The sequence below is a fragment of the Anabrus simplex genome, chromosome 1 (assembly GCF_040414725.1).
Source record: "Anabrus simplex isolate iqAnaSimp1 chromosome 1, ASM4041472v1, whole genome shotgun sequence".
NCBI classification, from domain to species: domain Eukaryota; kingdom Metazoa; phylum Arthropoda; class Insecta; order Orthoptera; family Tettigoniidae; genus Anabrus; species Anabrus simplex.
Genome location: NC_090265.1, coordinates 1,449,506,144 through 1,449,529,396, shown reverse-complemented (window position 1 = coordinate 1,449,529,396; position 23,253 = coordinate 1,449,506,144). Strand labels below are relative to the sequence as shown.

At 41.3% G+C, this 23,253-nt stretch overlaps 1 protein-coding gene across 1 annotated transcript in view; it reads left to right on the top strand.

Moving 5' to 3' along the window:
• The window catches only part of LOC136858414 (sialin), a 442,086-nt gene that overhangs the window by 190,006 nt on the left and 228,827 nt on the right, over positions 1-23,253 (top strand). The window lies entirely within an intron of this gene.

Here is a 23,253-nt window from a genome sequence, read left to right as displayed (position 1 = left end):
TATCAAAAGCCCACGATAGGTCAATAGCAATGCAGTCCATTTGAACTTCTGAATCTAAAATATCTGCTATATCTTGGTGGAATTCTACAAGCTGAGCTTCAATGAAATTACCTTTTCTAAACCCGAACTGCCTTCTATCAAACCAGTTGTTAATTTCGCAAACGTCAGGAAGAATGCCTTCCCAGTGCTTACAAACAACACATATAAAGCTAACTGGCCTGCAATGTTCCGCTTTATGTTTGTCATCCGTTCCCTTGTACACAGGGGCTGCTATTGCAACTCTCCATTCATCTGGTATAGCGCCTTCATACAAACAGTAATCAAATGAGTATTTCATATATGGCACTTCATTCCAACCCATAGCCTTTGTGTATCTCCAGAAATCTTATCAACTCCAGCTGCCTTTTTAGGTTTCAACTGTTGTATCTTTATATATATATATATATATATATATATATATGTCTTTATTATCATAGGTAAATTTCAGTTCTTCGCCATTATTAGTCGCCTCCTTTACCAGGACATTATCTTCATATCTAACTACTTTTACATATTGCTGACTGAATACTTCTACCTTCTGTAAGTTCCTGCACAAACACTCCCCTTGTTCATTACTGATTGAAGGGTCATAAATATAATAATAATAATAATAATAATAATAATAATAATAATAATAATAATAATAATAATAATAATAATAATAATAATAATAATAATAATAATAATAATAACAACAATGACAATAATAATAATACGCGAGTCAAGGAATTCTGTGCGATTACTGATGCAAAGGGCAAGATAATCGCTCTAGGGTCTAGGACATAACTTGAAACAGTGGAAATATGCAAAACCCCAATTTTTTTTATCACGTGCATCGGTTATTAATTTGGATTTGGATATTCAGGAAATGTCCTATTTTCCACTGTCTTCTGTTTTGGCTGTTTGTTGGAATTAAGCAGGAATTGGACGTTTCTGAATATATTTAGTTTTATTGCTCAGGGCATATAAATCCATATTATGGCAGTCCCCCGTCATTGTCGTTGTTTCAGGCTATTTTGCTTATATTTGACGTGGAAAAATGTACTGTACTTTGAATGTGATGTCTGAGGGTTGCTTGTGTAAACGTGTTTGTAGCATTGTGACGAAACTTGAAGCTCGGACCTCCAAGCTGAACAGTTGACGCTTATTGTATCTCGCCAGAGTTTACATCACTAGTTTTAGAACAACTTTCTTGAGAGTAAGCCTTGCAGGACTCGTACTTTTGTCCACCAGAATGTCACCCTTGTTAAGAGACGAGGAAATACCACAAGGGCATATTACAGTATTTGCAAGCGACAATGAAAATCGACAGTCTGTTTCCAGTTTCAATCAGGTTGTGAATGGAATTAATGAAGCCCCCATGTAGCGGCGAAGATAGGAATTATGCCGGCTGCCGAAGCCTGTCACATGATTAAAGACTGACGGATGAAATTAAATGATCGTGGAGAGTGTTGCTGAAATGAAAGATGGCAGGGAAAATCGCAGTACCCGGAGGAAAACCTGCCCCGTCTCCGTTTTGTCCAGTACAAATCTCGCATGGAGTGACCGGGATTTGAATCACGGAACCCAGGTATTAGAGGTCAGCGCATTGCCGCCTGAGCAACGGAGGCTATTTAAAGGGATGAAGGATACGATAAGATTCAGAAGGAAGAAATACGTATCTTTACTTATTTGACGAAAGAATTACAAAACAAAACTTTAATTGGTGTGGTGGATTAACTGTGTTCAGTAGACACACTGGACGTCGATGATGAGATATAACAGTACTTTCATATCTTTACAGCCTGAGTGAAGCAGTTAAAGGATCACGGTGAATCTGTAGACACTGAGTGCAAAATGCTATTATCTCAGCAATCACTCACCACTGATCTACATTTAGGGCTGTCGTCCAGGTGGCAGATTCCCTACCAGTTCTTTACCTAGTACGTATTTTCTTAAATGATTTCAAAGAAGTTGTAGAGTCCGCTTTTGTGGTATAGTGGTTAGTGCGATTAGCTGCCACCCCCGGAGGCCCGGGTTCGATTCCGGCTCTGCCACGAAATTTGAAAAGTGGTACGAGGGCTGGAACGGGGTCCACTCAGTCTCGGGGTCAACTGGGTAGAGATGGGTTCGATTCTCACCTCAGCCATCCTGGAAGTGGTTTCCCGTGGTTTTCCACTGCTCCTCCAGACAAATGCCGGGAGGGTACCTAACTTAAGTCCACGGCCGCTTCCTTCCCTCTTCCTTGCCTATCCCTTCCAATCTTCCCTCCACCCCCCCCCCGCAAGGCCGCTGTTCAACATGGCAGGTGAAGCCGCCTGGGTGATGTACTGGTCATCCTCCCCAGTTGTATCCCCCGATCCACAGTTTGAAGCTCCAGGACACTACCCTTGAGGCGGTAGAGGTGGGATCCCTCGCTGAGTCCGAGGGAAAAACCGACCCTGGAGGGTAAACAGATTAAGAAGAAGAAGAAGAAGTTGGAGATCTATCGAACATCTCCCGTGGTAAACTGTTATTCGAAATTGGTGTCGTTATTTCCAGCCATCAGTAGACCAATTCACATAATTCTAGTGGTTAGGGCATGTTTCTCTCGCGGAATAAATCGTCAAGTGTGAGAAAAGTTTATTTGAACACGAATTTAGCGAGATGTATTTATTGCACTTACCGTCTCTCATGAGTAGGCACATTAATTCAAAATAATTCAAAATAACTCATTATAAGAAGTTCTGAAAGTCATGCGTTGTGTCCGAGAAATGTTACCCAGACTTAAAAACTTCCTAGAAGAGAAAAAGAGTGCATTTCGTGTTGAAACTAAAGGGCTTATACTTATGATGGTTGCAAAGAATATCAGAAGTGTACGGAACTAATGAAACACTTTTATGGTTTTTGGAGACGCCGCAGCAATTCTACTGGCCTTCTCAAATATCTGGTAATAAGGAAGTAATAATAATGGCATATGACCTGATACAGGTTTTTCGAATTGACTCCCTTTAGGCGACCTGCGTGCCTGTGAGGACTGGGTCCTACGTAAGATTAATTCTAATGATGAAGACAGTACAAAAACCCTACCCCTGAACCAGAGGATTTAATCAATGAAAGTTAAAATTCCATGAAGACGAACACATACGTAAGTTCGTAATTCAGGTGGCCACCAGACCAACCAGTGCTAGTGGTACAGTCTAGTACGGTATATTCAGGAAAGATCTTGAAGGGAATATTGTACACAGCTTCCTCCTACACCTGCTAGAAAGTGCATCATCTTTCGTACGCATGAATTAATGTAATATGTTTGGAAATTTGGCTTCAAAGGAATGTTTCTTCAGATGAGGTGATGTAATCAGCCTTAGTTTCCTTAAAACATTACTAAGTCTAGGTTGTCACATTTAATAAGTTTCTTTCTTTCTTAATCTGCTTACCCTCCAGGGTTGGTTTTTCCCTCGGACTCAGCGAGGGATCCCACCTCTACTGTCTCAAGGGCAGTGTGCTTGAGTGTGAGACATTGGGTCGGGGGATACAATTGGGGAGAATGACCAGTACCTCGCCCAGGCGGCCTCACCTGCTATGCTGAACAGGGGCCTTGTGGGGGAAGGGAAGATTGGAAGGGATAGACAAGGAAGAGGGAAGGAAGTGGCTGTGGTCTTAAGTTAGGTACCATCCAGGCATTTGTCTGGAGGATAAGTGAGAAACCACGGAAATCCACTTCCAGGATGGCTGAAGTGGGAATCGAACCCCCCTCTATTCATTTGACTTCCCGAGGCTGAGTGGACCCCGTTTCAGCCCTCGTACCACTTTTCAAATTTCGTGGCAGAGCCTGGAATCGAACACGGGCCTCCGGGGGTAGCTGCTAATTACACTAACCACTACACCACAAAGGCGGACTCCATACAATAAGTTACTTCACCAAAGGAGTAAAGGCTTGCCGGGCTCTGTCAGAATGACATTGGTTCAATTCTCCACTAAGGAGTGAAAATTTCGAAGCGAGATTTACACCACGACAGAAACGAATAACAGGCAAGTAACTTACTAGGAGTAGATACGGACGGGTATAGAATAACTATTTTATGCCGGGAGCCATTAATTTTCAAGAATGCCTATTCTACACAGATGATTGTCTTTATTTCTTATCGAGCAGAGTAGGTTTCAATTTAGCAGTGGCTAGCTTTTTTTAAAGCTAGTTTGACAGCTCTGCGTTCGGGAGACAGAGGGGCTGGTCTCCACCGCCGGCTGTCCTGAGAATAGTTTTCTGTGATTTTCCATTCTCCTGTCCTAAGATAAATGCATAGGCCACGGCCGGCACCCCTTCATCTTCTCCGCACCTCAAATCACCGCTTCGAATCTCCTTGGCCGCAACACTCTAGGAGGCCCGCCGTACCCCTTCAGGGTACGGAATTAAAACATATTTAGTAGATCTTTTCTCTTGTATTTGATACTTCACTCATAGATGGGGTACCCATTTGATGTTGTGATTGTTGTTTTAACTGGATTATCAGCCTCGCTGATGCCCTGCTCCTTGGTTAAATGGTCACTATCGAGGCATTCGGTTCAGAGGGCCTTGGGTGGGAGATTTCAGCTCGTCTGGTTATTTCCCCTGACTCTGGTCTGGGTGTTTTTGTTTGTCCCAATTCACATTTCTTCATCTACATATGTAACACACCACACTGCCAAGCTCCACAGGAAAACGCAAAAGTAAGTACCGGTACATCCTTTCAAAAAGCTTTGTTGTCAGGAAGAGTATCCGATCGTAAAACAGGGTCAAATAAATTCATATGTGCGGCACAGTTTGCGCGAATACACCACGTTATGGGAAAAGCATCGGAATAATAATAATAATAATAATAATAATAATAATAATAATAATAATAATAATAATAATAATAATAATAATAATAATAATAATAACAAATCAGCTCTTCTTTCCTTTCCCTCCCTCTCTTTGTATAATGTATTGTAACCTCGGAAACGTTGAAGCGGCGGTAATCTGGTCTAGGGTTCTGCCACGGCGCTCTGTAATAAAATATACTTACCCCTCGGAGACTCATCTGTTTGGGACGCGATCAGTTCGGGATTCTTCTTCATAAGTTCGTACATGAGGGAATCGAAAACCACGGGTACTATTGCTACTAAATGAGAGTGGACAGACCAAACTTTTAAATAATTAATTTATTATAATCGTGAAATTAATCAAATTCCACAAAGTTTAAGTTGATCACAAAAATCGTTGAATTTACTCAAATTGTAGAACAACAACCAACAGTTAGGTTACGCCATAAACGACAATTCTCCATAAATATCTTAACTAAATACTCTTACTAGATCACCATCACTTAAAATGATCAACAAATTTTTAATTGTCTGAGGACACCAAAGTTGTGCCATATTTATGAAGTGATTGACGTAACCTTTAGCTCTCATTTAAAATGTCAAATTCAGTAATCGTTACATAAAGTAACTCTGAACGGTGTTAAAGTAATCTTTAATTAGATTGAAATTTATCAGAATTAAAATTATAAAAAAGTTACACTGAAATATGTGAATTAACTGCCCAAATAAATAATAGGAGTTTCCTGAGAACACACCTCAACTCGGGAGTTTACTGCTCCCTTTTATGTCATCGTTATCTAAAAATACATATGCCTCAACTGGCCTTTCATGGCCTGGTATCGGATGGATATTGAAACTAAATTACATCAACTTATTACAATACAAAATCAACCTGAGTTGGATATGAACTGAATACGAGCTAACTATAGCCTTTATGATGTGTATATGAGCAAGATGTAAACACTTATGGACACTTATGATCACTGGGTTGTATACATGGATTCTGTGGGTCAAATTCCTTTAGATCAGCTGAATGGACCTCCATAACATTTACACATTAACATCCTTTCTGCGGATGTTACTAACGGGAAGAAGGAAGCCCAAACTTTTGAGGGAATAAAGTCGGAATGGGATGCTATGCAATAACTTTCTATAAGCATGCAAACAACGTGGCTTCTTCAAGGAGATAACATTTGACGTTACACTTTATTTCAACCAACTAAAACACGTATGGCAAGCTACTCGCAAACGTTATTTGCATTATCTGTGGTTTCAGAAATCCGAAGCTAACTCGGCTGTCCTTAGTTATAATCCTATTTTCTATTAGTTTCAACTTGAATGCGTTTACCTCACTCCACTGCAGCTAAGGTAAATTTAAATGCCCCTTCTGGCCTAGCGAAGGATGGAAATGTGGAGGATAGCATCCCACGTTCTTCCGATGTCAGAAGCGGTGATATCAGCACAACTCTCATAGACTTTACCTGTAAAAGAACTCCCTGAGGTACTCATTAAGTAAATGAGGAAACTATAGAAATTTCCTAAATCTTTGTCACTACTGAGATGAGAGCCTTGATCTTACCAATCGGAAAGCATCCGCGGCTCACTTACAGAGAATTACTGGTCAATCATTACCACATGCATATTGCTATACCATCGTAAATACTCTGCGTCACCCACCTCTTCGTAAACAGGACGTGAAAGTGCCATTGAAATGCATTTCTATTGACTACGTGGGCTGTGCTGGGAATGGTGACTACAAGGTACAGTAGTTGAGCTAAGACACACTCCCGTGTTGGCATGTTCAATGGTCCGTTACCTGCCTTAAGGCGGGCCCCGTAACAGACCACTTGCGTTCGTCACCAAGCAAAGTGGGTTCGGCTCAACAGCGGCTAGTTTTACTAGCCTGGCACCTCTGCGTTCGGAAGGTGGATGCGCTGGTCCGCACTGCAGGCTCAATCCAATCAATCACTACTGATGTGCATTTAGGGCAGTCGCCCAGGTGGCAGATTCCCTTTCTGTAGTTTTCTAGCCTTTTCTTAAATGATCGCAAAGAAATTGGAAATTTATTGAACAATTCCCTTGGTAAGTTATTCAAATCCCTAATTCCCCTTCCTATAAACGAATATTTGCCCCACTTTGTCCTCTTGAATTCCAGCTTTATCTTCATATTGTGATCTTTCCTACTTTTTTTTTGCAAGTTGCCTTACGTCGCACAGACATAGATAGGTCTTATGGTGACGATGGGAAAGGAATGGGCCAGGAGTGGGAAGGAAGTGGCCGTGGCCTTAATTAAGGTACAGCCCCAGCATCTGTCTGGTGTGAAAATAGGAAACCACTGAAAACCATTTTCAGGGCTGCTGACAGTGGAGTTCGAACCCACTATCTCCCGAATACTGGATACTGGCCGCACTTAAGCGACTGCAGCTATCGAGCTCGGTCTTTCCTACTTTTAAAGACATCACTCAAACATATTCATCTACTGATGTCATTCCACGCCATCTCTCCATTGACAGCTCGGAACAGCTCTCCCAAGTCTTCCCAGCCCAAACTTTGCAAAATTTTTGTAACGCTACCCTTTTGTCGGAAATCACCCAGAACAAATCGAGCTGCTTTTCTTTGGATTTTATCCAGTTCTTGAATCAAGTAGTCCTGGTGAGGGTCTTATACACTGGAACCATACTCTAGTTTGGGTCTTACCAGAGACTTATATAACCTCTCCTTTACATCCTTACTACAACCCCTAAGTACCCTCATAACCATGTGCAGAGATCTGTACCCTTTATTTACAATCATATTTATGGGATCACCCGAATGAAGATCTTTCCTTATATTAACATCTAGGTACCTACAATGATCTCCAAAATTAAATTTCAACCCATGAACGCAGTAATTAAAACTGAGAGGACTTTTCCTGTTTGTGAAACTCACAACCTGACTATTAACTCTGTTTATCATCACACCATTGCCTGCTGTCCATATCATAACATTATCGAGGTCATTTTGCAGTTGCTCACAAACTTGTACTCTATAGCAACTCTCCATTCATTTGGTATAGCTCCTTCATGCAAACAATAATCAAATACGTACTTCCGATATGTAAATACCGAGTGGATGTATTGTAAAGTGAAATGTTCCTCACTAAATTGTGATGATCTGAGTTAGGATGTAAGAAGGCAGTAACAGAGGAGACATTTAGGCGCAGGGATTCTTAGGTAAACAGATTAAGAAGATGACGTATGGTGTTATTACTTAAGCCTAAGGATGCAAGACAGAGGCAATAAATTAATGCAGAAAACAGAAGTAGAAGAGAAATACAGTAAAATTTATACCAAATGCCAGAAAACACCTTACGGTGTGAAATCATGGGCTACACTCTGCGGTACTGTTCAAATATATAAACAGACCCTTCAGAACTATTTGAAGACGATTTTAACCTCCAACGGGATTCCGCAAGTATCCCGCAGAATGGCAGCATGACGTCTATCTCGCCTTGTACGCAAGGAACAACCACGGGTTTACAGGAATTTTGACGAAAATGACATTAGCCTATGTTACTTCCCTGCTGGCAGGCAGCCCGAGACGTTGCCATGGTAACCGGTAGGTTCGTTGTCGGTCTGTCGGCCACTCCACGCAGAGCATGAAACCCGCAGAAAGTAGTAATTTTGTCCGTCATTTGAAGAGTAAACGAAATTATGCTCATAACAAACAGTTGTTTAAAATGAAGGGACGTTTCACATGTAGTCCACGGATTTTACAGAAAATCAATTTTATGAGAGACAATGTAAGAAAACTGTTGTAGTTTCCCTACAACCCCCGCCCCCATTATTTTCATTGATTTTTAAATCATATGCATATCTTAACCTTCCACTGGATGGCTATACTCTATATACGAAGTTTGGTCGAGATTTATCCAGCCGTTTCACTGTGGTGGTGGAACAGACGGACAAACATACACGAAAGTTAAAAACCACTGATACGGTCCTGAGTTGACCTAAATCGGAAAAACTGGCAAAACAATCGAAATTACAGACTGTGGACCCCCCTCCCCAGAACTGTATTTATATAGGCCTACATAATGTTGGCTTTAGAGAAGGAGGTAGGCCTGCGATTGCTTTTTTAAAATAGATATATGGGACTAACTTCTTGTTTTTTTAACTTAAAATGCTTAACCTAAACTGAATGAGCAAAATTTAGCAGGTATTTTACCGTCGCCGTAGTTTTACAATTCACTCGCTTACTGAGCGTAGGTACAGCAATGACAAACGAGGGGAAATATTCCTCATGACGTGTTATATTCACGAAGAATGCCACAGAACTCACGAAGACTTTACCTATAATCCAGGAGGAACGCTACAAAAATTCATAATAGGCCTATACCACCATTACAGGCAAACTCACTTATACAGAGCAACCAAATACAAAATTATTTTACTTCGCGCTTGGCTCCGTGTTTATTCTGGACAGCCTTATTTAGGCGTCGAAACACGTACCATCAATGAATCGCTATGAAAATCTTCTTAGATGCCGAAATCCAAAAATAAAATAAATACTTTCATTACAATTGATTTCATAAAATGGCTTTTTCTATTAGCAAGACTATTTGCAAATGGCTATCCTGTTTTTTCTTGTAGTCTCTGGCGTGGCGCTGAACACTTCGAGTGTTAACTGTAACAACTAACATGTACCCGAACTACACTAGTGTCCAAAAGTTAAGCATAAGTTACGAGTAACCAGGGCAACATGAAGTAGAGCACAAATCGCACGACATATGTACCTACCAACCTTACGTGTTCGCTCTGTACAGGAAAGGAGTGTTCCCTGCTTTGACTAGCGGCGTAACAGCAAGGTAAACACAGCCAGTGCCTGCGCCCCATATTCCCTCAGTCGTGTTTGCCCTGTTATAGTGTGCGGAGTGTAGCCTCGTGGTGAACGTGACTACATAATGGCACAACGACGCCATTTGGACCCCGTTTTTGCAGGGTAAAATACTCGGCCGTCTGGGAGCAGGCCAGACACAGACCGAAGTCGCCGTATCCTTGAATATGCCACAAAGTGTCATTTCGAGGATTTGGAGACGATTTCGAAACACAGAAGATGTTACTCGTATGCCAGTACCAGGTCGACCACCCCGCAGCAGGACCGATATCTGGCCTTAACCGCCCGACGAAATCGGAGTGCACCTGCAAGACAATAATTGTCGGCGGAGCTTGCAGCCGTCTCAGGGGTTGCCGTTTCCCGGCAAACTGCATACCGAAGGCTCAGAACAACAGGGCTGTTTGTCCGACGTCCAGCGGTGTGCGTCCCGCTCATTCCAGCACAGAGACGGGCCCTTTTACTGTAGAGCCGTCAACATCGAAACTGGACCATGAATGATTGGAGGCATGTGCTCTTCACAGGTAAATACCGCTTCAGTTTGCAGAACGAATCCCGTCGCACATTAATCTGGAGAGAACCGGGTAGCCGATACAACCATAGGAACATCGTGGAACAGTGTGGTGATGGTGGTGGCGTCATGATGTGGGGCGGCATCATGTTGAATGGCCGTACGGACCTGCACATCTTCATGGGTGGTCCGAGGAACACTTCACGCTCGGAGATACACGGATGAGGTACTGAGACCACATGTTCGACTCTTCAGAGGCACGGTTGGTCCAGACTTCCTCTTAATGGACGATAATGTCCGACCGCACCGCGCTGCTCTGGTGGATGGATTTCTGGCTGGGGAAGACATTTATCGTATGGACTGGCCAGCGATGTCTCTGGATCTGAATCCCATAGAACATGCCTGTGATGCATTGGGAGGCGAATTGCATCCCGTCAGCCCCCACCAATGACCCTCCAAGACCTTCGCATTGCCCTTTCGGAAGAATGGGATTGACTGCCACAAGAGCTCTTGGACCATCTGACAGAGAGCATACCACGTCGCTGCGAAGCACATGTGGCCGTTGGGGGTAACCATACACCCTATTAACAGCATATTTTGTTGTGGAAGACATTGCCAAGTTTTGTTAGTTGTTATCAAAGATGTACCTTAGCTATCAGAACCTTTCTGACACTGTTTTCTTGGACAAGTTGTGTGACATGTGATGTGTGAGTCAGCTTCCGTTTGTTCAGCAATTCGTCTGACATTCCTATTAGGTGGTATGGCCTCGTTTAGTGATTATGCTTAACTTTTGGACACTAGTGTATTTGCTCTGTCGCCGTAAGATGCTGTTAATCTTGAGCGAGGCCAACACCTATCACCCCGCCACCCCAAGAGGAGGCCTGATGCTCATGCTCATCCAAGCAACTTGAATTTCGCTGAGGTAGCTCTCTTTCGCACTGGTAAAGGAATCCAGCTCGTGGAGAGACCTGGACTTCGGTAAAGCGAACAGGTTGTCGGGACAGCTGTACTTGCCTTGACTTAGCTGTCTGTAGTTTTTTTCTAATTCTAAGGGATAATAAGAAAATGTAAATACAAAATTCTTTACCCCAGCAGTGCACGCCACTGCGTAGCTGTGGAGTCACTTAGTCGTCCTTCTACGATAACAATTGTGAATCCACGTGTGGATGGTGACTTTTGGGGACGCCAACTTTGTTTCGTTGGCATCCGACAGTTCAAAGAACTCCTGTACGTTGAGACCTCAGCCCAGAGGCTGGCTGAATCATCAACAGCTCCACCATCAACTGTCGTAAACAGCCTGGAAGTCGTCGTTAGCTAGTGGAATGAGGGGTGAAAATGTTTCTCATTGTTTTACTCGCCGAGTCAGAAAGCGGTATTATATTTCGGGACAAAATTCGGACACTCCGGCATCTCATAAAACTATATAACAACTAGCTGATGTACCCGTGCTTCCCTACGGAATACTACACTGCATAAATAAATTCTAGGTTAGGTAGTGTGCACGTAAGATTTTATTAAAATGCATAGCTCTTAACGTTACCCTAGAAATGCGACGGGGAAGTCACCAAACGTCTTTTTTATATGAAGACTGGGTTAGGAAATTTTCATTGTAATGGCAGGCCCTCTTGCCTACCATCAGTCACAATCAAGGTGGGGGGAAGGGGGGTTGGGAATAGTGTAGAGTCCCAGGGCAAAATCTATGCTCATTTACTCATCTGTTTAATAAGAGTACCCAATGAGTCGGAAATTCTCAATTCACTACACTGGCGAGGATAAAACTATCTGACTTGGAGGTAAATTTTCCTCTAAGCCAGAGGAAAAACTCCTTCTTCGCTGCTAATTTGGAATAAAATTAATGTAGAATTGAATAAAAGTGAAGAGGAATAAACTTTTCTTTAGAAACGGCGTTTTTCAGGGTTAAATTTCGAGTTATTTAGTGAATTGTAGTGCCATAATTTGGAATAGGCTGAAATTGTAATTCTAGACCAGGTCATAAGTGAGCCTCTACCATTATTCCGTTAAGTGTGCACACTGATCATTCCAATCAGTGCGTCAGAATAGGGGTCGAATAGATGGAATACTATGATGAACCAGCAGTATCGGAAAATGTATGGCATGCTAAAGAAGAAAGTTATCCAACTCCTCAGCTGTTTCCCGACAATATTTAGGCAAACTGTTATACTCGGTACGCAGCAGTAATCCCATCTATCGGAGATGAGTGGCAGCATAAGAGACAAATAATATCACGACAAACAATGGTCAGTGTAATGTAATTGTTGATCAATTTTATGATATTCCATATTGTAGGCCTTCAGATTTTCTTTTATTCCGACTCTCAAATACCACCCTTATCGTAGTACGTACGGTAAAGCAAAGCAAAGTCGTCTCCGTACAGGCCATGAAGGCCCTTGGATGGGTGGAAGGTAAAGGCTTCCATTATCTGTAACCTCGGCACTTGATGGGGTAGAGTGGTTAGCTCTACGCCTGGCCGCCTTTGCTTTCAGGAATTAACCTGGTACTTATTTTTTGTGTAGGCTGAGTGAGCCTCAGGGCCATGTGCACCTCCGGAAGTGGAAATCTTGTTTCTTAAATTTTACGACTTCCTAACGGGGATGCGAAGCCACGACCTTCCGGGCGAACCGAGCACGCCTTTACCGCCTCGGCCAGGCAGCCCCTAGTACGTAGGGTAACACTGAATAAAATTGATCGGATATTGTATTCTCTATAACTTTTGTTATGTGATATTTTTCGATAGGACCAGTAGCATAGGTATTTCAAATTAAATATTAGGTTCCTTCCCCTAAACTACTATAAAATTGTTTATAGCTTAATCTGTAGTTTCTTATTCCCCGACTCTATATACCGCTACCAATTTTCAATAAATTCTGTTTACCCATTTTCTCGTGGCTCGGGGTTGACCTGGACTTAGCAATAAAAATACAAATTCATGAATATCTCGGTTTTTATAGCCGGGGACGGTAAAAATGTATAAGGCATAAATAACTTTAGTTAGGACCGCTAATAACATAAATATTTGAGAATTAAATTTTACGCTTTCCCCTAAACTACCACTTCACTCAGCGTGAATAAAATGATCTATTTGCCTAGATTGTAGCGGCTCATTCCCCAACTTTACATACTGATTTTCATTGAATTATCTTCAACCGTTTTCCCGTGATGCGCGTATAGACAGACAGACAGACAGACAGACAGACAGACAGACAGACAGACAGACAGACAGACAGACAGACAGACAGACAGACAGACAGACAGACAGACATTACGGAAAACTAAAAGTAAAAAGTGCATTTCCTTGTTACTGTGGACTTGACCGATACAGAAATACCGTTGTTTTATTCTAAGCAAACCAAGCTCGATAGCTGCAGTCGCTTAAGTGCGGCCAGTATCCAGTAATCGGGAGATAGTGGGTTTGAGCCCTACTGTCGGCAGCGCTGAAGATGGTTTTCCGCGGTTTCCCATTTTCACACCAGGCAAATGCCGAGGCTGTACCTTAATTAAGGCCACGGCTGCTTCCCACCACTTCCTAGGTCTTTCCTATCCCATCGTTGCCATAAGACATATCTGTGTCGGTGCGACGTTAAGCAAATAGAAAAAAAAAAGAAATTAAAAAAATCTAAGCAATGTACAGGCAAAACTCTTATTTTATATATAGATGGAAGAAACGTTAAATAAAGAACATTGTTATTAATTGAATAAGAATGAAAATATTCGGGCTTCTATTCAATCGTAAAATAACCAGCGTTTCGCTCCTGTGTGACCGTGGTCTCATGAGTTGGAATATCACGCTTCTCGACTGTTGATACACCGCTCTAGATCTCCTTTGTGTCAGTGACAGTGCACTATGGGAGAGGAGATATATATTCCCACTGTTTTTTCAAATATCCCTGCCTTGACTTTTACAATCAAAAATTATGTTTCCAATGCGAAACCTAGCCTTGGCTTTTCATCGATTGAGAATAATATCAAATCAACAAAAATTGAATGTATTCACGCTATTTCGATCTTAAAATAACCAGCTTTCCACCCCGGTGAGAAATACCAGTATATTGTTGAGACATTATTATTATTATTATTATTATTATTATTATTATTATTATTATTATTATTATTATTATTATTATTATTATTACTGATTTCAATAGACTTCTAAAGATAATGAACCATTGAGGGGAGTCCACCCTTTCAATACTGATCAATTTATTTACTAGGGCGCGCATCTGTGATCTTGCGTTCGGGAGATAGTGGGTTTGGACCCCACTGTCAGCAGCCCTGAAAATGGTTTTCCGTGGTTTCCCATTCTCACACCAGACAAATGGCGAGGCTGTACCATAATTGAGGCCACGGCCACATCCTCCCCACTCCCACGCCTTTCTATCCGATCATTTTCACACCAGACAAATGCTAGGGCTGTACGATAATGAAGGCCACGGCCGCTTCCTTCACACTCGTAGGTCTTTCTCATCCTATCGTCACCATAAGACCTATTTTTGTTGGATTGACGTAAAACAAATTGTAAAAAAAAAAAAAAAAAAAAAAAAAGAATCGGGATGGAACATGTACCTAGTGTAATTTATATTCACATGTATTTCTCGTAGTAAAAGCATTTATCAGTATTGAATAGGTGGACTCCCCTCAATTTTAAATTATTTTAAGAATTATTTGTCAATCATCATCATCATCATCTGTTTACCCTCCAGGTTCGGCTTTTCCCTCGGACTGAGCGAGGGATCCCACCTCTACCGCCTCAAGGGCAGTGTCCTGGAGCTTCAGACTCTTGGTCGGGGGATACAACTGGGGAGTATGACCAGTACCTCGCCCAGGCGGCCTCACCTGCTATAGTGAACAAGGGCCTAGTAGGGGGATGGGAAGATTGGAAGGGATAGGCAAGGATGAGGGAAGGAAGCGGCCGTGGCCTTAAGATAGGTACCATCCCGGCATTTGCCTGGAGGTGAAGTGGGAAACCACGGAAAACCACTTCGAGGATGGCTGAGGTGGGAATCGAACCCGCCTCTACTCAATTGACCTCCCGAGGCTGAGTGGACCCTGTTCCAGCCCTCGTACCACTTTTCAAATTTCGTGGCAGAGCCGGGAATCGAACCCGGACCTCCGGGGGTGGCAGCTAATCACGCTAACCACTACACCACAGAGGCGGCATTATTTGTCAATACGGACTTGAATATGAAATTTATTTCACGTAATAATTTCAATAGAGTTATAAATTGGGATGCCACTTTAAAAAGTTGAGCGATATGAAAACGGAGATGATTTTAAAACGATATAAAATATAAACCGCGGACAATACAGACCAATTGGAAAGTTTGTTCACGCTCTTCCGGTTGACAAGAATTTTGTTTACAATGGAAGCTTTTCCGGAGATTTGTGGTTGTCTCAAGGACAATTTGTGTTGTGACGCTCGTGGATTTCATTGTCGTATCCGTCTGAAGTCGATAAGTAACACTTGTCTCTGAATTGTAGATTTGTTTTGATGCCACTGCGCGTCACGCACGGATTTCGCCTTGAAACTAACACGGGTAATTAGTATTTTAAATGCAAGTATCTTATCAGTACTTGAGGGGATCCTGGCTCTTTCTCGGATAGTTATCAGTCTCATAATGATTGTCAGATCGCGAATTTTGGCGGATTGTATATAAAATGTTATGCATTCAATTATACATGTCAGTATAATACCGTAGCGAAAGATATGAGCTTCTCAGTAATATATGGGAGCCTCTTTAAAGATGGTGAACTAAATTACTTGATCACAAATCATTTGTTTTAGTAAAAATCGACAATCATTCAGTTTTGAAAACTGCCTTCGTACACAAACTATTATTTTCAAAAATGAGTCGGGCTAGTGGATCAGATAGTAGAAATCAATAGTAGGGATCGATTCTGACTCACTTATAAATTTTATATGTTTGTTATATTTTATTGTTACATCCTTGAAGTTACGAGTACTTGTATCTTGTGTTTTGTGATTAAATAAATAAATAAATAAATAAATAAATAAATAAATAAATAAATAAATAAATAAATAAATAAATAAATATTTCTTCCTTTCTTCTTTCTTTCTTCCTTAATCTGTTCACCCTTCAGGTGTAGTTTTTCCCTCGGATTCACCGAGCGATCCCACCTCTACCACCTCAAGGGCAGTGTTCTGGACTTTGGGTCGGGGGATACTACTGGGAAGGAGGACCATTACCTCGCCCAGGGACCCTCACCTGCAATACTGATCAGGGGCCTGATGTGGGGGATGGGGAGATCGGAAGGGACAGACAAGGAAGAGGGAAGGAAGCGGTCGTAGCCTTAAGTTAGGTGTCATCCCGCCATTTGCCTGGAGGAGAAGCGGGAAGCCATGGGAAAAACAATTCTAGTATGGCTGAGGTGGGAATCCAACCCACCTCCACTCAGTTGACCTCCCGAGGCTGAGTGGACCCCGTTCTAGCCCTCGTACTACTTTTCAAATTTCGTGGCAGAGCTGGGAATCGAATCTGTGCCTCCGACAGTGGTATCTAATTACGCTAACCACTACACCACAGAGGCGAACTAAATAAATAAATAAATAAATAAATAAATAAATAAATAAATAAATAAATAAATAAATAAATAAATAAATAAATAAATATTAACCAAATAGGGTTGTAAAGGCTGACAAAAGTAAACTGAAATAGTAACTGACTCAGTTGTGGTACAGGCAGAGCGAGTTGACTACGCGGTTTTTGATCACGTAGTTGTTAATTGAGGTCAAGGTCGCTTCCTTCCTAGCTCTAGCCTAGTCTTATCCTTTACCGGGCGAGTTGGCCGTGCGCGTAGAGGCGCGTGGCTGTGAGCTTGCATCCGGGAGATAGTAGGTTCGAATCCCACTATCGGCAGCCCTGAAAATGGTTTTCCGTGGTTTCCCATTTTCACACCAGGCAAATGCTGGGGCTGTACCTTAATTAAGGCCACGGCCGCTTCCTTCCAACTCCTAGGCCTTTCCTATCCCATCGTCGCCATAAGACCTATCTGTGTCGGTGCGACGTAAAGCCCCTAGAAAAAAAAAAAAGTCTTATCGTTTAGTCGGCGTAAGACTTGCCTGTGTCGATGAGACATAAAGCAAATCCTAGAAGAGCCAGTTGAGGTACAGTGATCATTGATTCGATTACCTGTTAGGAATCCATTTTTATTTTTATTTCTTAGAAAATACAGTTGTACTTTGTGAGAGGCATATGGTCCTGAGGTTCACTCATCCTTAAAACAAAATCCTGGGGTCAAACGCGGCCGGACATAGATCTAATCACTCTATTGCACGTAGTGCCGAGGTTGCGATCTGTGAAAACTACATTCCAATACTCCAGAGACCTTCATTGCCTCTACAGAAGTAGCTTTGTTTTGCAATTGCTTCATGTGTTAAAATTCTGTCCCTACTTCTTAGTGATAATGGTGGCGAATGCGGTCTTTTAAGGACGTTGAAATCATAATTCTTTTCTGTTCTTGCACAAACAATTTAAAGTGATGGGATGGGACAATACCGCATATATCTTTAAAGGGCGATAGCAGATGTTTGGTTAACACGTAAGACAAATTCTTAACGAACAAGTGGCCGCGCGGTTTGTGTCAGCTTGCATTCAGGAGAGAGAGAGTTCAAATCCTACTGTCGGCAGCGCTGAAGATGATTTTCCGTGGTTTCCCATATTCACATCAGACTGTACCATAATTAAGGCCACGATCGCTTCTTTCCCACTCCTAGCTCTTTCCTATCACATCGTCTCCGTAAGAGCTATTTGTGTTGGTGCGATATAAAGCAGATTGAAAAAAAAAAAAAAAAAAAAAAAAAAAAAAGCAAATTCTTCTCGTTACAAATTAAGGTCTTTCGTGTCGATGTCGTCAAGGGGTCCTGCGCGTCTATGAGTATGGAAGTTGCTTTACGTCGCACCGACACAGACAGATCTTATGGCGACGATGGGACAGGAAGGAGCTAGGAGTGGGAAGGAAATGGCCGTGGCCTTAATTAGGCACAGCCTCATCATTTGCCTGGTGTGAAAATGAGAAACGACGCAAAACCATCTTCAGGGCTGTCAACAGTGGGGTTCGAACCCACCATCTCCCGAATACTGGATACTGGCCGCAATTAAGCGACTGAAGCTATCGAGCTCGGTCTATGAGGATGGGGCCCTACCTAGGATGAATTTTAATGATTAAGACGACGTACATACCAAGCCCTCGAGCCATCGGAATTAACCAATGAAGGTTAAAATCCCAAATCCGGGATTCTCTGGACGAAAGGCCAGCACGCTAACCATTTAGCCATAGAGCCGGACAATACAAAATGATGTTAACAGAATCAAAATCGCCATTTCAACTATTCTTATGATCTTGAATGTTGCACAGAGAATCTCCCCTTCACACATCTAAAAACACATTTTATCCTTAACGTTAAGCAAGGATCTGTTGTAAATTCTCTGTTGTAATCAGTACTTAAATTATGTCATCTATGAGATTGCTGTAATCATTTAAAAATATCCCTTGTTAGACAATTTAATCATACTATTTCCTCATAACCGAGCGAGTTGGACTCGCCGTTAAGGTCGCATAGCTGTGAGCTTCCATTCAAGATGGTGGGTTCGAATTCCACCGTCGGCACCCCTGAAGACGTTATCTTAGTTTGCCATTTTCACATCAGGCACATTCTGGGGCTATACCTTAATTAAGGCCACGGCTATTGCCTTCCCAATCCTTTTCTTTTACCATCCTTGCGATGCCGAAAACCTTCGATGTGTTAATGCGACGTTAAATCACTAGCAAATAATAATAATAATAATAATAATAATAATAATAATAATAATAATAATAATAATAATAATAATAATAATTTCGTGTGGCTATTTCTAGCCGAGTGCAGCCCTTGTAAGGCAGACCCTTCGATGAGGGTGGGCAGCATCTGCCATGTGTAGGTAACTGCGTATTATTGTGGTGGAGGGTAGTGTTATGTGTGGTGTGTGAGTTGCAGGGATGTTGGGGACAGCACAAATACCCAGCCCCCGAGTCATTGGAACTAACCAATGAAGGTTAAAATCCCCGACCCGGACGGGAATCAAACCCGGGACCCTGTGAACCGAAGGCCAGTATGCTGACCATTCAGCCAACGAGTCGGACATAATAATAATAATAATAATAATAATAATAATAATAATAATAATTCTTTATACCCTTTGGTACATACAGGATCTTAGTTTAGACGACTACTGTGCAGTGAGATGACCTGTAGATATTGGAATGTCTCTTGGTTTGCGCGTGACAACATTCCCTCCTTATTACTTGGCTTTCTTGACGAGGTCCTCCGACTTTTATTTTCTCAGCTTGTTTCATGAAGATGAGTGATCCTTCTTCCAGCCCTGAGTCGGGAATCAAACTCATGGCTTCTGGGTAAGGAGCTGATATGCTATCCCTGTATCAAGAACTATCAATTTTTCTAGCATCACAATTATAATGTCTTGTTCCACTGATTTCAGAGCTAGATATGAACTATACCGGAGTAGATTTTGATTCTGATTGCATGTTATAGAGCCAATCATTTCCTCCCCACCCAGCAAACCCCTCCCCTTACCCGGCATCCCGCGGCTACAGCCCCACTAGCAGATGCATATCACTCTTCTGTCCCAATCACGAATGATCTGCAACTGGGGAAAGAGTAGTCCATTTTAGTAATCTATATAAATACAATCGTAACCACCGTGTGTCTATACATTGACTGTTTTGGAGAAATTTTCATTCAGTTATCCATTTCAGATGTAATAATGACCATCTGCATATCTTTTAGCTTTTGTGTCTGTGTTTGTCTGTTTGTCTGAGCTCTTATAACTTGAACACTACTGGATATATTTCTAACAAACTTCATATTGTGACCGTCAGGCCACAAATGAGTGAACAGGTGTTGGTGCGGCTTGTGTCTGCTTGTCGGCGAGATGGGGTGCGCGCGACCTTGACAGGGGCGAGAACGAGTTTTTTTTTGTGCAGAGAGCGGCCGACCGGCTAACGGAATAAAAATAAAAAAAAATGAAGGTTGGTGACTGGAAGAAGGAGGCTAGCGCGTGTCACCTATAATTGCGAGGAATGATATGAATGAAATATTTGTAATATCTTTGGTGGCGACGTGCATAATTACGGAAGGCTCAAGGACTAAAGTAAAATAAACTGGATAAAAGAATAGCACATTTGGAGGATATAAATTAAAAACTGAAATTTTGGAATAATTTGCACGACCTTGTGGCTAAGATGGTGATGAAGTTGTAGATTCGTACAGTAGAAGAATTTAGCCCCTCAATTGACTTTACTTCCGTGTATGTGCACCAGACATGACATTTAAGTCATGTGATACGAATACTCGTTCTCACACACCCTCTGGCGTGTCTTGGATTATCACCTTCAGTCGCTCAGCGTGGAACGTCGCTTCACTCCTGTGCTCTACACGTCTGAAAATTGGATATAATTTAGAACAGTGCTGTGATCAGACGTCGAATGTGCAGACATTAATCCCTTAAGTACGTGTCATTTCTAAAATACTGTTACGTGTGTGCGTGGAGCCTACTCTTAAATATTTTGTGTAAGTTTCAGCTTTCTTACGAGTGGACGCGGAAGACGTGGACGTGAATAAATTCCAGAAGAGGACGAAATCTCACATCATGGATTACCAGTGCTTCACCATGAGGTTCTAAACCTTTGACCATCGTTGGCGGCGCCGGGATGCAGATTCTTTCTTCCTGGCATGGCTGATTGGGAACCCAGACTTCCAGACATGAAGATTCATCTATAAGTTAAGTCGATTACGTCTCATTTATATCTGTTCTATGTAGTTTTGTTCTATCCTTTCTTTTTCTTAGTAAGCTATTTTGACACTTTCTTTATGGCAGTTTATTTGCTCGAATACGTCATAAAACTGACACATGTGATTATTTAATGACCATGTGGCCATGAATCTGACAGTGAGGGTTCTGACAGAGTTATCCATGTGTTATCGACACCATCTTTGCTTATTGAGTAAATTTCGTCACGAATATGAATTAGTTTATGTTCGATGGATTTAATGGTAGGATATTTCGTCCGTATTTTCTATATTTTCCTTGTATTTGAACTTCTGCTTGTACCTCGTGTCTGAGACAACGTGTCATCGGGATATTGAGTCCGAATTCTATGTGCGAATTTAATGTGAACATGTGCATTGGAAGCATGTGATAATTAATTGGATGTAATTAATCATCGAGACACTTTTAAGTGGATATTATGTATTTGTATGACGATGGTAGGTCCTGATATTTCACGGCTATATATTTGAGATTAAGATGCGACAGGTTAAAGTCGTTATTGTGGTATATTGTACGTATAGAGTGTATGGAATAATTAGCATGAATCTTCGCGAAACTGAGCTTTTCACATGTTTATGGATTATTCGCGATAAATGCAGTGTAGCCTAATATTAGTGTCTTCAGATGAAGAAAATGAAAGTCCATGTTTATCGATGTACTTTTAATTCGTGGGAATATCCCAAATTTTCTCAAGTAATCCAGTAATTTCAATCTCAAGGTACAGATGAATGTTCGAGAAGGCCTTAGGTCTAAAGAACAAGTCTTCGACGAAATATCTGAATAATGTCTGATTCGGGATTATACCAGCTCATTCGTTGATGTAATTTTTACTCTCATGTGATAACTCAATCTTGCTGTAACTCAATAAATCCGTTAATAGGAGAGTAAAACGGTTGATCGACACTCGTTGACATGTACATAGTGTAGATATTTTCTTCTTAGTACTCACAGTCTTCTTACCAATTTCTGTAGTTAGCTGTAGAAGTAGTGATTTATTAGTATTTAGAGGGTTATTTTTTTTATGTGTTCTATTCTGAAACATGTGACACTGATATTATCGATTGATAGTGGACAGGATCTCCACATGGATGGTATTATCCCCATTTATTTACGTTTGCAAGCCCAGGAGGCGTTTTATTTAGTTGAATCATTGGTCAAATACTTAATGTTCAATATAAATTCTCACGAAAGGAAATGTGAGACGACGTGAACAGGTATATCCGACGTCTCGGATTAACTTAGAGAAAACCAAGGCAAATTCAACTTTTCATTTTATCGTTAAGATAACGACTGTAAATTTTATTATTTTGTCATAAGTGTTAACTTTTTGAATCTTGGTTATTTTTTTATTAAATTCGTTCTTACAATTACTGCATTTTTTCCAGATTATCGATGAAGGCTTGGCCCAGACCTCATTTTTTCTGAATGAAAAATTTTTAATTCAACTTTAAACAAATAACTTAATAACTTTGAAGACGATAAAAAAAATTTTTACAATGTAAATACTCTGTTAGAATGTCAGGGAAACAACTGCCGTGTACCACCCCATTTGTGTGTGCCTAGGTTTGTTACATCAAGAGCCAGATAAAATTCCATAACGTAACGATCATAATCATAATCATAGATTTCAGGATGGCCAATACTGCTTTAAATTGAATAAAAGTGTCATATTTGTTTTCTATTTGGAACGCACTCATTTGATGAACCCTATGATAATCCTGCCACATTCATTTATTTTATAAGCCTACAGCCACCGAACTGAGCACCCCTGGGGTGTCTCGTGTTCGATGACTGGCTAGGACGGGCACAATATATAGAATCCAGCTGTCCTTGGGTAGTTGTAGGGCCAATATTGTTTCTAAATCCCTGAAATGACTGGGGATTTATACGAAACCGAAACCGTGTTTTTCGCACTTTCACAAAATATACACAACCAAACTTAATTAAAATCTGCCTGCCTTCATGGACATCAATTTATAAAACTTTTCCTCATATGCATAATTTCGATACGAGGATTGATAAGGTAGATATCATTAACGGACCGTTTTTTACTCTGAAAGTTCGATCGGACTTGCCTAAAAGCATATTTCTTATACCTACAAAACTACTGGAAATGTTTTAACCAAACTTCATATTTAGCGTCCCTCTGTCCAAAGGTAGCCTTTACGG